General features: G+C 42.5%; 1 long non-coding RNA gene across 1 annotated transcript; it reads right to left on the minus strand.

The window, feature by feature from the left end:
• Positions 1-1,711: 1,711 nt before the first annotated feature.
• On the minus strand, positions 1,712-11,565 carry LOC131107470 (uncharacterized). Its single transcript, XR_009120263.1, has 3 exons — positions 11,451-11,565; positions 4,301-4,440; positions 1,712-3,376 (listed from the first exon to the last, which is right to left on the minus strand). It is a non-coding gene; the product is annotated as an uncharacterized LOC131107470 (long non-coding RNA).
• Between the last annotated feature and the right edge of the window lie 4,411 nt (positions 11,566-15,976).

The following is a 15,976-nucleotide window of genomic DNA, read 5'->3' on the forward strand; positions in this document are numbered from 1 at the left end:
TGACACTAGCGGACCACAATCCAGAAGGGTGACTGTTTTGGGTCAAATTGAAATGAACATTGACAGAGTTGAAAACCGCACCGTGCGTCACCTTTGCGCTGGAAATGCCCCGCCACGAGGGGATGAGATCACGCCGAACGAGTCATGGTTTTGACTTGGACGACGGCGGTGGAAGTAACGGATTGCTGGTGCGTTGAAGGAAAATGTTTGTTTGGCACGGAGAGAGATGAGGAGGTGCCAATACATCATTTTGGCCGGCGGGAGGCCGGAAGGTGTGTCAGCGGGACAGCCAGCGTCCAGGCATAGGTGAATGGCTTAGGGAGAATGTAGCAGGTAGCTGCAAAGGAGACCAGCTGGTTTTTCCTTCCTTAGCAGAAGCTAAGGTGGCTTCTGCTGTGAGTCGTAATGAGGTGTTGAGTTTGAGGCTCATTTTTCTCTTTATAACTCCTATATTGGGTAATAGAAATGGAAAGGTGACTGTATTGGTGTTGACATGGTCAAAACATCGAACATGGGTCAAAATGCTGGCATTTTGAGATCAGGAATACGACATCAAGACAACGCTGATGCACCAAGTTGCAATCTTTCTTAGCTGGTTCTTTGGAAACATCAACAATATGTCCTACTTCCTGGAACACATCGTGCTTACTTAGCTTGCTTCCTTTCACTCCACCTTATATTGCGCTTGTAGTCAAGGCCAAACTTGTCAACGGGCACCGTTTATCAAAGAGGTCCTCGTTACGGAATTAAAAGAACCCGAGCACAGAGGCTGTTTGTACCAGATGAATCACGCAGTCTGAGTGATGTTTCACTTTGTTGTCGTGCCGAGGAATAACTCACACTGCGGCCTTTTGGGTGTGAAAGGGAGGGAATGATTACGCGTATTTTTATGAGGTCACTTCAACCGTTCAGCACATATTTCTTTTCCATTTTTACCAGGGCAGAGAGAGCAGAATAATTTACATTTTAAGGTGTAAGGTTCATAACACATTTCTGAAATGTATGACACATCATTTATTATAACATGGATATTAAATGAAATAATATTCTAAAGATGACCCATCGTTTATGGCAGTTAATGGTTTCAGGCCCAACCACGACTAGTGAATTCCCGCAAAGTAGGGTTCAGTATTAATAAATGCAGTATTATCATAGTTAGATCATAAAAATTCTGGTTGACTTTATTAGAGCCCTCTGGGCGTGAAATAACACCCCTATAGTCATCTATACACTCCATTTAGAGAGAGAGAGAGAGAGAGAGAGAGAGAGAGAGAGAGAGAGAGCGTCAAGAGGCCATTTTAATTGAAAAAAATGCTATTTTGGGGAAATATGTATATTTATGTGGAAATATATAAAATAGCATTTTTTCAATAATGAAATGCTAGAATAAAATACATCAATAATACATCATAATAATATACAATTAAAAATGCTATTTTGGGGAAATATATATATTTATATAATTTTTTTATTAAAAAATATTTTTGGGGATATATATATATACATATATATATATATATATATATACATATATATACATATATATATACATATATATATATATATATATATATATATATATATACACATACATATATATATATATATATATATATATATATATATATATATATATATATATATATATATATATATATATATATTTCCCCAAAATAGCATTATTTTTTTTCTATTAAAATGGCCCATTGATTGTTCCTCTGGAGTGGGTGGTTATTGCTCCCAGCAGGGGGCAGTAGTTGCTTAGTGGTTATGTTGTGTAACATACACATACCCCAAAATGCAATGTTTTTAAACCTCATTTTCATGAGCTGTCCCGACACCACCCATGCCGTAAAATCACCCCTCATTTTCTTTCATCTCCTGAATAATTTTCCCCACATGATCCACGATAAGTGGCGTCATATTCTAGCCTGCCCACTTTGCACACACATCATTTATAACTTCATTCATTGTCACACTGTGACGTGTTCTAATGGTTTCTGCAGCGTTCCTTTCCGCGGTGTGGCGTGCCAACTTACACTATTACAAGTCCAGATGTCTGTGCTATTTTTACATTTTATTAATGACACCGTGCAAAAAACTAGCCTCCCCGAGACTTTAGCATGTGTGGAGGAAGTTGAAAAGAAGAGAATCAACAGTGAAAGTGGAACGTGGTGTATGTTATTGGTACCTAGCTGCATCCTCAGAAGTCCTCCCAGCATCCCAGGAATGTCAGCTTTACTTGTGGCGTCCGCCTAACGACCCTGCCAGTGCAGCGAGCGGGAGGAATGCTGTTTAAAAAAAATAAGTCTCCGCATGTCATGTACTTTGGCTCTCCGGAGGAGGAGAGAAATATTTGTCATAAATAAAGATGAGCTACAGCTGGCACGCAGTGGCGGCGACTGGCGCTCGACAGAAGCTTTGCGGCGCGTTGTTTGCCCGTCTTTCAGCTTTGCAGGCTTCTCTTGGTCTTGTTTGGGGGTAAATATTGATGTTTTTCACATGAAGAGGAAGTCGCTCGGTATGCAGTTAAGCAACGGATGACGGCGTGTTTAAAGTTGCAATTGGCCAGTGAGCACACCTGGGTACACTTATTATTCATATTATGTTATTCATATTATTATTCTTACGGACATTGGCAAGATATTACTGACACCGGCGGTGTCCAGACTTTAGCCACAGAGTGAAATATAAAGGATACTTTGATATACTTTTTGTTCACACATGCTAGGAAGTTAAATAAATACTGTACAAATAACATAGAATCACACATTAGCAGTCTGGACAGCATGTATTGCTGAACAATTACTGACACCTAGTGGCCAGTGTACAACACTACGCTGATACACTCATTCTTACAATATGTTATTGTATTTTACTTCAACAATGTTATGCCTGAACATGCTTAATTTAGGCCCGTTTATTTCCATTTCTACCCTCTGGCCATCTACACACAGCCCCATTAATAGTTTATTATTAATTAATATAATATACATAATAATTATGTATGACAGCATAACCGAGCGGTCAAATAGCCAGCAGATTGCTAACTCCTCCGCTTCCAAGATGCACCGCAGTGTTGTGTCAATCCTTGCGGCGATTTAACACAATAACAATTTGGTGAGGTCTTGCTTGTGTGTGTGTGTGTGTGTGTGTATGTGTGTGTGTACCTGCATGTCTGTGTGCGTGTGTGGTCTAACCAGTGACCACATCCTTTGCGGCGGAACAACACGGCCACCTTTGAGACCGCCCGGGCCTCCATGCTTGGTTCTGCATTCCCACCAGCTGTGAGGCGGTTACGGAGGTTATGACATCAGTAGCGTCACGCAAGGTCGCTGGAGTTTGTCTCCTCGCATTGCTTCCCCTGGTTACGTTCCTGCGAGCAAACATATAAGAGCTGTGTTAAAGGACGGCAAACTGAGATGGCATTTGTATTTTTTTTTTTTTTTTTGCAGATAAATCAGCGGCCTCACGGGCCGTAAGGAATGTCTGCAGGCGTGTGGAAACTGTTAACGCAAATCAGGGCGAGCTGAAAAGTCTGAGCTTGGAGATCAGGCCTTACACGAAAGGTTTCAACTTTGAGGGGCAAGCAGGAAGCATGGGATTTAAGGAGATTATGGAGGAACTGAGATTAGATCCCTTCCCAACTCGGAGAAACCCCCTCCAGGCCACCCAGACCGGTGGAAGTATCTGACGATGAGGCTGAGGTGGACGCAAACACCTCAAGATAAGGTGGCCCCCGACCAACTCTGAATGTTGGTGGACTTTCATGTGGTTGGGACTTTGGGGATTCTGGGATTAGGTGCTTGGGGTCGGGGTTTGGGAGGTGGAGAGTTAAGGGATTAGAGTTTAGGTTTTAGGTCTTGAGGCTCGGGTTTAGGGCAGGCTTATTCAACTGGTGGCCTGTGGACCAAATTCAGCCCTGAATTCCATTAGACCGGCCCAAAACTTTGAAGCAAATAAGAAAAAGAGCATAGTATGGAGAATCTTTCAATGGCGGTTTTACAGTAGGTTCTGATAAAGAGCAGAATAGATAGCAGAGTTCCTGTCACCTAGAGGATCTTTGACTTGGCGCCCGGAGTGAATTGACGTCAGAGGCGGACAAAGCTAACAGAAGCATTGTGTTGGGACGGGTCAAGGCGGGCCCTCTATGTCAAAGGTTAAGAGGGGTGGGGCAGAGGTGGCGGAGATGCAAACGACGACACAGACAGGTGATATATGGCGAGGTGTGACGTGCAGAGGGAGACAGGAAGGTCCATCACGAAGGGGTGACGGCGGGAAGGAAGAGGGATTTACTCACAGCATCGTGAGATGTTCGTCATGTTTTCACACCTGTGGGAACCTCAGACGACAGTTTTCCATTTCGCCGTCTGGATTTCCTTACAGTAGTGAGGATGCAGCAGGGTTTGGGACGGCAAGCAGACCTCAGACTCTGTAGATCTATAAACACATTATTATTTTAGTCAGCCAATCCAGTCCACTCAATCACCGTTTGTCTTCGGTTTATATCAAAAACAAGCCTAAGGAAGCGCACGTTCAAGGCTTTAATTTTCAATTGCCAATGCTAATTCATCCTGTGCTGGAGCCAATCCCAGCTGTCTTCGGGCGAGAGGCGGGATACACCCTGGACTGGTGGCCAGCCAATCACAGGGCACATATAGACAAACAACCATTCACACTCATATTCATACATTTGGAGTCGCTAATTAACCTAGCATGTTTTTGGAATGTGGGAGGAAACCGGAGTACCCGGAGAAAACCCACGCATGCACGGGGAGAACATGCAAACTCCACACAGAGATAGCCGAGGGTGGAATTGAATTCGGGTCTCCTGGCTGTGAGGTCTGAGCGCTAACCACTCGACCGCCATGCCGCCATAACAGATTAGAATATAAAAAAAATGTTTGACTCTAGCTTCCTCTCCCCGAATGCACGATGAGAAGTCACTAAGTACTTGTATTGTATATTTCTTAGCTACCCTTTGGAGTGTTAAGTTGCCGTGTGATGATTGTAGCCTTCTATGTAAGATGAAACTGTGGGTCAAATGACAACATTGAGTCATGACCTCCTTTGGGCGAGAGGCAGGGTACACCTTGGACTGGTGGCCAGCCAATCACAGGGCACATACAGACAAACAACCATTCACACTCACATTCATACCTATGGACAATTTGGAGTCGCCAATTAACCTAGCATGTTTTTGGAATGTGGGAGGAAACCGGAGTACCCGGAGAAAACCCACACATGCACGGGGAGAACATGCAAACTCCACACAGAGATAGCCGAGGGTGGAATTGAATTCGGGTCTCCTGGCTGTGAGGTCTGAGCGCTAACCACTCGACCGCCATGCTGCCATAACAGATTAGAATATTAAAAAAAATGTTTGACTCTAGCTTCCTCTCCCCGAATGCACGATGAGAAGTCACTAAGTACTTGTATTGTATATTTCTTAGCTACCCTTTGGAGTGTTAAGTTGCCGTGTGATGATTGTAGCCTTCTATGTAAGATGAAACTGTGGGTCAAACGACAACATTGAGTCATGACCTCCTTTGGGCGAGAGGCGGGGTACACCTTGGACTGGTGGCCAGCCAATCACAGGGCACATACAGACAAACAACCATTCACACTCACATTCATACCTATGGACAATTTGGAGTCGCTAATTAACCTAGCATGTTTTTGGAATGTGGGAGATAACCGGAGTACCCAGAGAAAACGCACGCATGCACGGGGAGAACATGCAAACTCCACACAGAGATGGCCCAGAGTGGAATCGAACATGGTAATTACTCACACTAACCACTCGTCCTCCGTTCAGCCCCAAATTTACATTTTATCAAAATTTTGACTTTCTAGCTACTCCACACAGAGATAGCAGAGGGTGGAATTGAACTCGGGTCTCCAAGCTGTGAGGTCTGAGCGTTAAACCACTCGTCCGACGTGCAGCCAAAAACAGCATTTTTTTTATGTAAAAAATATTGCAGTAGTGTTTCAATGAATTTAATAATAAAACATAATCAAATAATTAGATTTAATAATTATGATTGAACTCATTGACTTCAGTGATTATGAAAGATGTACAGGGCAACCTCTTTAGTTCCCACAAATTCCACTTTGTGCAACCTCAGCGTTATTTGGTTTTAAAGCTTTTTATCTGTACTGTGTTTGGGTCAACATTACTGTTTCTTGGGGTTATTATTTTGTCATTTCCAGTCAGGTACAACAAAAAATAGTCTCCGTCGTTTGTGCTTCCAGTTCGGTGTGACCCTCGAAGCTATAAAACGTCCACCGCATCAAAGATTTTCTGAAAAGATCTTCATATAGACTTCTTTTTATGGTGGCCTTAATTTATCCTGTTCCTATTTGCCAGGCACACATGCCCTTGTTTATCAAACACACACGTTGACACAGTTTGAACATTCCTGACTGGCACCTGCACAGCCATTCTCCCGTGTGTTTATTTGGGACGTAATGGTTTGCTATGGCATAATACCACATTCTTGGATGTGTCTGCTACAACTTGGCCCATGTTGAAAGTCAGCAAAATGGTGTAACCAAGGCCAAGGCAACTCTTATTATATTGTTATTTTTCCACATCGGATGTTTTGCTCCTAAAACGCCACGCAGGCCAACTTTTACTGTGCTAGATTTCTGGAGGAAAACACTTTTTTTTGCTCACACTGGCCTTGGCAGAGGAATGCGAATGTGCTGTTTAAAGTGTTATTCTATGTCTGATTCTTTGTACATTTGTCTCCGTCGAGAAACCTTTCCCACCGGACGAAAAGCCACAAACGCCCGCCAACATCTGGTTTTTGTCTGCAGTGGGAAAAAGGTACATTGCCTGCTCGACTGACGGTGCAGTCACTGGCTCCAACTGGCTTGTCTGGTCCACATGAAGAAGTTGGTTGTGTTTTTACATCTTCTGTCAGTCATAGTATGTGCGTCTACACAGGCCGCATAGCATAAGCTGATCCACAACAAGAACCAAAAACCCACCAGAGGTAGATCGGTCATGTTGTTAACCCTATTTTCCTCAACTATAAGTCACATTTTTTTCCTTTATTGTTTGAGCAGGGCGGCACGGCGGTCATGTGGTTAGCGCGCAGACCTCACAGCTAGGAGACCCGAGTTCAATTCCATCCTCGGCTATCTCTGTGTGGAGTTTGCATGTTCTCCCCGTGCATGCGTGGGTTTTCTCCGGGTACTACGGTTTCCTCCCACATTCCAAAAACATGCTAGGTTAATTGGTGACTCCAAATTGTCCATAGGTATGAATGTGAGTGTGAATGGTTGTTTGTCTATATGTGCCCTGTGATTGGCTGGCGACCAGTCCAGGGCCACCATAAAAAGAAGTCTATATGAAGATCTTTTCAGAAAATCTTTGATGCGGTGGACGTTTGATAGCTTCGAGGGTCACACCGAACTGGAAGCACGATGATGGAGACTATTTTTTGTTGTCCCTGACTGGAAATGACAAAATAATAACCCCAAGAAACAGTAATGTTGACCCAAACACAGTACAGTTAAAAAGCTTTAAAACCAAATAACACTGAGGTTGCACAAAGTGGAATTTGTAGGAACTACACTCAAAGAGGTTCCCCTGTACATCTTTCATAATCACTGAAGTCAATGAGTTCAATCATAATTATTAAATCTAATTATTTGATTATGTTTTATTATTAAATTCATTGAAACACTACTGCAATATTTTTTACATAAAAAATGCTGTTTTCGGCTGCATGGCGGACGAGTGGTTAGCACGCAGACCTCACAGCCAGAAGACCCTAGTTCAATTCCACCCTCGGCTATCTGTGTGGAGTTTGCATGTTCTCCCCGTGCATGCGTGGGTTTTCTCCGGGTACTCCGGTTTCCTCCCACATCCCAAAAACATGCTAGGTTAATTGGCCACTCCAAATTGTCCATATTAACATTAATAAATTGAATTTGTTTGTAATTAAAGCATAGAAAACCTTTAGGACTTTTAGGACTTTATAAATACGGATTTTTAACATTGTTAGAGACCATGGACATGAAATACATAAATCCATTGGTCAGTATAGTATAGTATACTGACCAATCGGGAGCTTTTATAATGGATGGTATGGTGGAACAGGTCTTAAATGAGTCTGCAGGCATAGGAACGTCAAGGCAACGGTAATGGACTGTGGCAGGTTGAAGGTTTCAAGTTATCCCGACAGACTGTAACCGTCACCGTAATTGAAGAGGAAATGTTTTGGGAATTTTCTCAAGCATCCAGAAATGGAAGTTGGGAATCATGATCATCTGCGTTGATCGTCCGTCTAAGAAGTGTCTGGGCTCAAACGTGGCATTGACTGACTGATGTTTCCATGCTGGAACTGTTGGCAGATTGTGTGATGTGACATTTGCTCTTTGACTGGCGCTTGTGTTATATAATTAAAAAAAAAAAAAAAAAAGCAAGCAACAGACATCAGCCTCAATAGTTTGACTGTGGCTGACTTTTCCACATTGATGAGAGGCCATGTTGTTCGCGTCGCTCGGCTCAGACCGGTCTGAACTGCCCCCTGGCTCGGGGCACGGGCACTCGGGCATCAAACGATATTTTTAATCAAGCGGTCGAAAACCTATTGCACAAACATTCTAAAGTAGCTTAGGTCAACAGCGTCCCAGAGCCTGTTCTGTTAGCTGGAATGCTCGTGTACGCCCGCCGAACAGGCCCCTCTTTGTGTCGGCGTCCAGCGGCCTCACGCCACAGCGCACCGCTCAGGAATCCTGTTTGTTTTCTTTCAAATTTCTCAACCCAGTTCACGGCACATGTATGTGTGCGCTCACCGACGTTTTTGAAAGGCGTGCTCAAGCGCGCATCTGTGTTTGCGTCCACGCAGCAACAGTGCGGCTCATTGAGCGCGGCCTCATTTGGCACCGCAGCCAAAGTTGACAAGCTTTTAAAGTGGCGCGTACATAAGAAGCCGTCGGGTTTTGAGCGCTGTGTACATCCCGGGCCCCCGCGCAGCTTGTTTATATGGACGCTGACATGCTTTTTGGACCACAGTGAATGTGTTGTTGTGATGTTTGAACAAGCAATCAGGCTTGATTGGTTCCAGAAAAAAAAAAGGTTGGACATTTTGTTGTTTTGTGTTTGTGGACTCACGTCGTTTCGAGTAAATCGGCTTATCTCCAGCGGTGACCTGCAATTAGCCACATTTCATAAAGCTTGCTAACGCCCTCTGTGCTGACCGGACAAACACGCTAGTCGGCCTCTGTGTGGGCCTGAATTATTCCAACGTGGATGCGTAGTTGATTATCTTGCTGACCTTGCCTCCTCTTGTACATTTCCAGAATATTCATGGCTCTCATCCATGTTTAGCTAAATGTAGCCAAGGGTTGCCTAGTTAGGTGAGAGGTGACGCCTGTTGTTTGGTGTAGTGACATCATCGCCTCACTCCAACACAAAGGACTTTTCAATGTGTTTGTGGACGTTTTTAGAGACACTTCAAACCAGGGGTCTCAAACTCAATTTACTTGGGGGCCACTGGAGCTAGGGTCTGGGTGAGACTGGGCTGCATAAAAAAAAAACGCATTTATTAAAAACAGAAAAATATACAAACTTTTTCAGTGCTTTGGTTCCGATTTTCTACAATAAAAGCTCTGATAAAACATTCCACTGTTCTCAAATATCTTATTTTTATTTTTCTGCACAAAATAAAATGAAAAATAAATGAATCAAGAATAAAGAAAATCAATCAATCAGTAATAAATAAATATAATAATAATAATAAAACGGCAAATAATAAAAACTTAAGAAACCACATACTATAGTTGCTGGGTAGACAAATTATTTTTTTCAGATTAAAATGAACAAAGCATTATTAGAGCCCTGTAGACATGACAAAACACGACTGTAGTCACATTTATACTCTTTTTATTTACAACACATTGCGCAACTGCAGGGTCTTGAGACACATGCTAACTCGCAAACTAGAGAGCTAGCGACCTAAACGGTAGCCTCCAAGTTATTTCCTTTAAACTTAAAAAGCCCAAAACTTACCACTTCCACACGGATAGGGAGGATAACTATTAACAGTTATTTAACCTTTAACATGAACATTAATCAAACGTAATAATTTTTTTCTGGGTACATGATACCATACAGCATCCATATCAAACTTGCGCGGGCCGCACTAACATTAAATTTTCATATCAAGGTGGGGGCCTCAAACTAGTGTCCTGCGGGCCACATTTGGCCCACGGGCCGCGTGTTTGAGACCCCTGCTTCAAACTGTCAAAAAGCTAAGCCTGAGGCTCCAAGCTAACTTTTGCACAAGTGAGGTGTTGACATAATAAATAAAAACTATTTCTAGTCTACTTGATTGGCCAAAAAGAGCAAACACACAAATCCATGTGCTAACTTTTACAGCCTGGGAACCTCACTCCATTCATGTTGCACTAGATGTCTTCATTCTTGGTTCTGAACGATCATGGCATGAAAAAATAAAGAAAAACAAGCCACAGCTCTGCACAAAGTCAACATAAATGTTCAGAAATTGTGCTAAGCGATGTCCAATCCGGTGCGAGGGTCCATTTCGTTCCTGACACTAAAATATTTCTCCCCCTGGCGTGACATGCTTCTAACCCTTTACTGCTCCATTTCCAGTAACCTGAGGAAATGCCTTCTATGGGCCCGTCCCAGTAAACGCCACATAAAGGCGTCCCCTTTTCCAATAGGGCCGCTCTAGAGAGGAAAAAAAAAAAGCTCTCCTGAACGTCCTGCACCTGCATAAACACGGCGAGTTCGGAGCGCTGAATGGCCGCCCTGCCAGGCACATTAAAGCAAACATACCTGCTTACCGTGAGAAGACCAGAATACGAGTCCACCGCAAGTCGGTCGGCCGGCCGGCGTAGACAAGAGCGGCCTTTTTTCAGCAGAGTCGTTTTAATGCAAATCAAAGTCGGCGTGCAAAGTGGAGTTACCGTCAAAACATATCCAGTAACACAAGCAAAGATGGATGCCTGCGGGGCAGGCGGCGTCATGCCCGCTAAACAGTAACGGATGAAAATTCTGACACAGTTTTGGGGGGAAAAACATGCCTCTTAATGTCGCACAAAAAATCTATGTCGGCGGTTTGAAAATTTGGGTCAGTATTCCCTCCTAGGTTTTGGAATTTGCAATTCAACCAAATATGGATGGAATCATTGTTAGATTAGCAACTGAATCACTACTTTGATGTAAAGTTGCAAAAACAAGCTTTTTTGGGACTTTTAGATGTGTTTTTTTCCTGTATGATGAGCTAAAGGCACGCTACACACAGAAATTCAACAAAGAAACCAAGCAAACATGACACTCACTAGAATAACCGTTAGTCATAGCTAGCTTAAATACTGATATTAGCACCGATGAAAAGGGAGCCTAACTTTGTGAAAAGGGTGCCCAAACTACTCCACAGCTCCCACAATAAGCCAAAAAAACTCACCTTTATGCATTCACGCACAGCATCAACGTGGTGATATGATGTATGAGGCGCAATAAGGCTCAGAGATCTATATATTGTTAAACCGAAAAAACGTCCCGCACTGTGGTGCGTTTACTGACCGCTGAACACCGTAGGACAAACGACACTCTAAGCCGAACATACAATGCAATGTAAATTATGGGCTTTCTAACAGTCACAATGTTTATGAAATTAATATCAATATCAAATACTAAGTAACAGAATGTAATCTTGAATACTGCCTGAGAACTAACACTGCACTCTAAGCTGAACATACAATGCAATGTAAATTATGGGCTTTCTAACAATAATGAATGCAATATTTTAGTTTAGCTATCGGCCATAGTTAGAGCATAGAACACCTGTTTGATTTTCTAAATACCGTTTTGACCATTATTAGCGCTCTCTTGACATAAAATAACACCCCTATAGTCACCCTTGCACTGCAATTACCCAATAAAGTGTATATCATCAGACAAAATAAGCCATTTAAGATACAACTAAGACCCATGCTTGTGTGTCTTACAGACGTGTGGACAGGAAGTGACTTTCAGAGGTGATTTCAAAGTTGACTTTTAGTTCCAGTACGACCATAACAGTAGCTACTTCCATTATGATGATGATGACTATTATTATTATTATTATCGACTTATTGTACAGTCCAGGGTGTACCCCGCATCTCGTCCAAACACAGCTGGAATAGGCTCCAGCATACCCGACACTAGTGAGGTTAAGCGCCATAGAAAATGGGTGGATCTACTTATTGTACCTGAGCATGAGCAATGCTTTTCGAATTCTACCTAGCAACAAGCCCCGGGCAAACCAGGAAGTCCAATTGGAGCAATTGCGCCGCTGTGTTTGGTAGCTAGCAAAACTTTTCTTTTTCCTTGTGGAGTTCTAGAATAATCAAATGACGTCGATGGTAAGATTTGTAACATAGTTAGCCTGTTTGGTACAAACAACGGCACTGTCTTCATGAAACACAAAGCTAGCTAATGGGGGTGAGGTAGTAAAGAGACCGTATCGATGTGGAAAAACAGTTAGGGGACTTGTGGAATATTTGACTGAAGTGTTTTAGGAGCAATATAAAAAAAATGTGTGAGAATGTGGCCTCCGGAGATTTTGACGGAACACCTAGCGGTCGACGGCGCCCCCGTTAAAGGCTGTCCTCAGTGGGACAAGGCTTCATATTCACACGGTGTCACACAACACCTCCGTGTTACGTAACGGCTGTTTCAATAATTGTACTGTGAACCAGCCCGCCGAAAATGGCTGCGCCGCTTTAAGACACAAGGGACTGGACTTAGACGAATGAGGAGTGCCTGATGAATGTCTTTTGGCACAGTCTGGCCTTTACACCGCTGCAGCTAAAATGGCTACTTCATCCAATGTGGTGCTAGCGCATACCTGTCGACCCTCCCGATTCCCTCGGGAAGATCCCGTCTTTTTTCTACCGTAAAGTTCCCGTAGTTTAACTTTCATCAGAAAGAAAAAAAATGGAGACATTTGCAATCTGCAAGGGCAAAAATTTTGACTTCCTTCCTTCCTCCTTAGCCGCTGATGGATTCATAAGCTAACAGGGAAGCTAGCTAGGAAGCCATTGGGCGTCAACTAATGATGTGCGACTGACATTTTGATGCTTGGGAATCGAATATATCATGTCATAGTCAGCGTTAGCATTAGCATCCTTTTTGCGTGCACGCTAAAGCTCTCAAGTAGACGTTTTGGTGCCGTGATGACCGCACAACTCAATAATTATTCCCGGCTATTGCTTTAAATGTTCACATTTAATCAACCAATTTACACTTTAAATGAAGTATATTTGTGGAAGTAGTCAAATGTTTTCAGATTCTGCAGTTTGCTAGCTAGCTTAGAAGTTTGTAGGGGGACCTTGGTTAGCGTCTGCCCCGGTTAGCGTGTTTTTTTGTTAACGTCAACTGTGTTCTTAATGTTTTCTCCTGGTAGAAGTATAATTGGAAAACTAAAAAAATGAAATGGATGAATTGAATTTACATGATTGACCTGATTTCTTGTATTTTTTGTAAAAATGTATTTGCTTAACGTTCGTTCCAGACTTTCTGCAATGAATTAATGAGGCTAACCAAGGTGGTTAACAAGCAAGTAATAGTGCTATTTACTTCAGTAGCAACATATACTGTGCTAGGCTAGGAGTTTACTAGCGAACAGTGCTACATTTTAAATAAAGTTTATTGTAGATTATTTTCAAATTTTGCATTTAGGTAGCATAGCTTAGCAAAATGATAGCGACATAGTATGTCTGGTTAACTAGCTAAGAATATTTAGATTTAATTGTTAAGATACATCGGGCTGCTTTAGCATTAACAAGCCAAGAGATTAGATAGCTATTTCGCTAAAAACATATTCAGATATAGTTTACTTATTTTTCCTTTTCATGTTCACACTTTACGCCAACTTTACTTGTACAAGAAGTAGACATTTTGCCTCGCCTAGCACAGTTTAGCATGCAACGTTATTAACTCGTGTCGTGGTCCCTACGAGGAGCGTGTGAAAGTTTTGACAGCGAGCTGAGCGATGACTCCTTCCTGCGTCATCACTTCCTCCTCACCTCGGTGAGGAATCCACCTTCACCCCCGCTCTGTCTCAGCAGGGGGAATAATTGCATGTCGTTGTGAAAAGCCGCGAAGATGGGAACGTTCTATTTTTCCCTCTGCCAAGTCTGCAGCTGACACCAAAAAAAAAGACATTTTATATGGTGGTTCATTAGCGCCACACTTAAGGTGCGTTTCTTCATTGACTACCTCTCTGCCAGGTACGCTCTTTATTAGCCTAGGCACAATTCTTCATCACAATCAGTCATAAATCCCCCCCAAATTGGCTGATTTCAACTTGTCAGCGCGCGAGCTACATTTCGCAAATCCGTGCAAAAGCGTCGAGTAACAAAACGACCCGCCGTGACCTGCCAGCTAGCTGACGCACGGACGGATGGACGGACTAACACGAGCTGGTGTTTGACCTTGCAGCTAACACTCACATGGGGAAAGACCCAGACAGGGAGGGGTCCTTTTAGCCAGTGTGCAAAAAAATATCTGGAAACAATTAGAACACATGGGAACACCAGCCCGGCTGCTGCCATAAGCCACAGCGCTGTTTCATTTAGTATTACAAATACCAAAAAATATGTCCTTAAAATTAATAAATGAATAAAATTAAGTTTAAAAATGTCAAAATGCTCGAGCATATTGACAGACATGTACACCAACCAATGACTGAGACTCAAACCAACAGCGATACGGTCAATCAGAAAAAAAAATGTCTGACATGTAGACCGAACAATGACTGTCAATCTGTCGAATTCCCATACAGTCAGTCCGATTGTGCAGGAAGCCTCATGGCTTTGTCCAGGAAATATTAATATGATTTGAATGACCGCACAAACTGAGAATCTGTCAATACACTCAGATTATACAGCAAACAGTAAGAACCAAAATGTCTTTGTCCATAAAATATCAAGCATGATTGACATGTAGACCGAACAATGACTGAGAATCTGTCCAATCGCCAGACAGTCAGATTGTGTAGGAAACAGTAACAAACAAAATATCTTTTGTCTTGGAAATATCTAACATGATTGACAAGTAGACTACCCAATGACTGCATGAAAAATGAATGACAATCTGTCCAATGGCAACAAGTTTTTCTCCAGGAAATATCTAACATGATTGACATATAGACTGAACAATGATGGAGGATCTGTCCGATTGCCATACTGTCAGATTGTACAGCAAACAGTAAGAACCAAAATGTCTTTGTCCATGAAACATCAAGCATGATTGACATGTAGACCGAACAATGACTGAGAATCTGTCCAATCACCAGACAGTCAGATTGTGTAGGAAACAGTAACAAACAAAATATCTTTTGTCCTGGAAATATCTAACATGATTGACATATAGGCTGAACAATGATGGCGGATTAGTCGAGAAAAAAATATCTAACATGATTGACATATAGACTGAACAATGATGGAGGATCTGTCCGTAAGATTGAACAGGAAAAAATAAGGTACAAAATATTTCTGTCCTGGAAGATTCAAACATGATTGACAAGTAGACTACCCAATGACTGCACGAACAATGAATGACAATCTGTCCAATGGCAACAAGTTTTTGTCCAGGAAATATCTAATATGATTGACATATAGACTGAACAATGACTGCACAAACGATGACTGAGAATCAATTGTTCAATTGCCATACAGTCTGCTCGCGTATGAAGGCGGGACTTGACCATAGATGCCCCTGTCGAAGAAATCTCTAACATGATTGACATGTAGGACTGCAGAAACTGACAGGTTGCGGTACACCCAGGAAGGCGGGACTTTAACAGAAAGCCACGCCACCGTGCAGCCAAAGAAGAAATGCTTTTTGTAGCCGTGAGAACAACGTACGAGGACTTCATGACGGCTTCCAGAGCAACACTGGACCTTGGAAGTCTAAACACGTCAACCTCAGATTTGTCCCATAATA

The sequence above is a fragment of the Doryrhamphus excisus genome, chromosome 19, assembly GCF_030265055.1.
Source record: "Doryrhamphus excisus isolate RoL2022-K1 chromosome 19, RoL_Dexc_1.0, whole genome shotgun sequence".
Classification (NCBI taxonomy): domain Eukaryota; kingdom Metazoa; phylum Chordata; class Actinopteri; order Syngnathiformes; family Syngnathidae; genus Doryrhamphus; species Doryrhamphus excisus.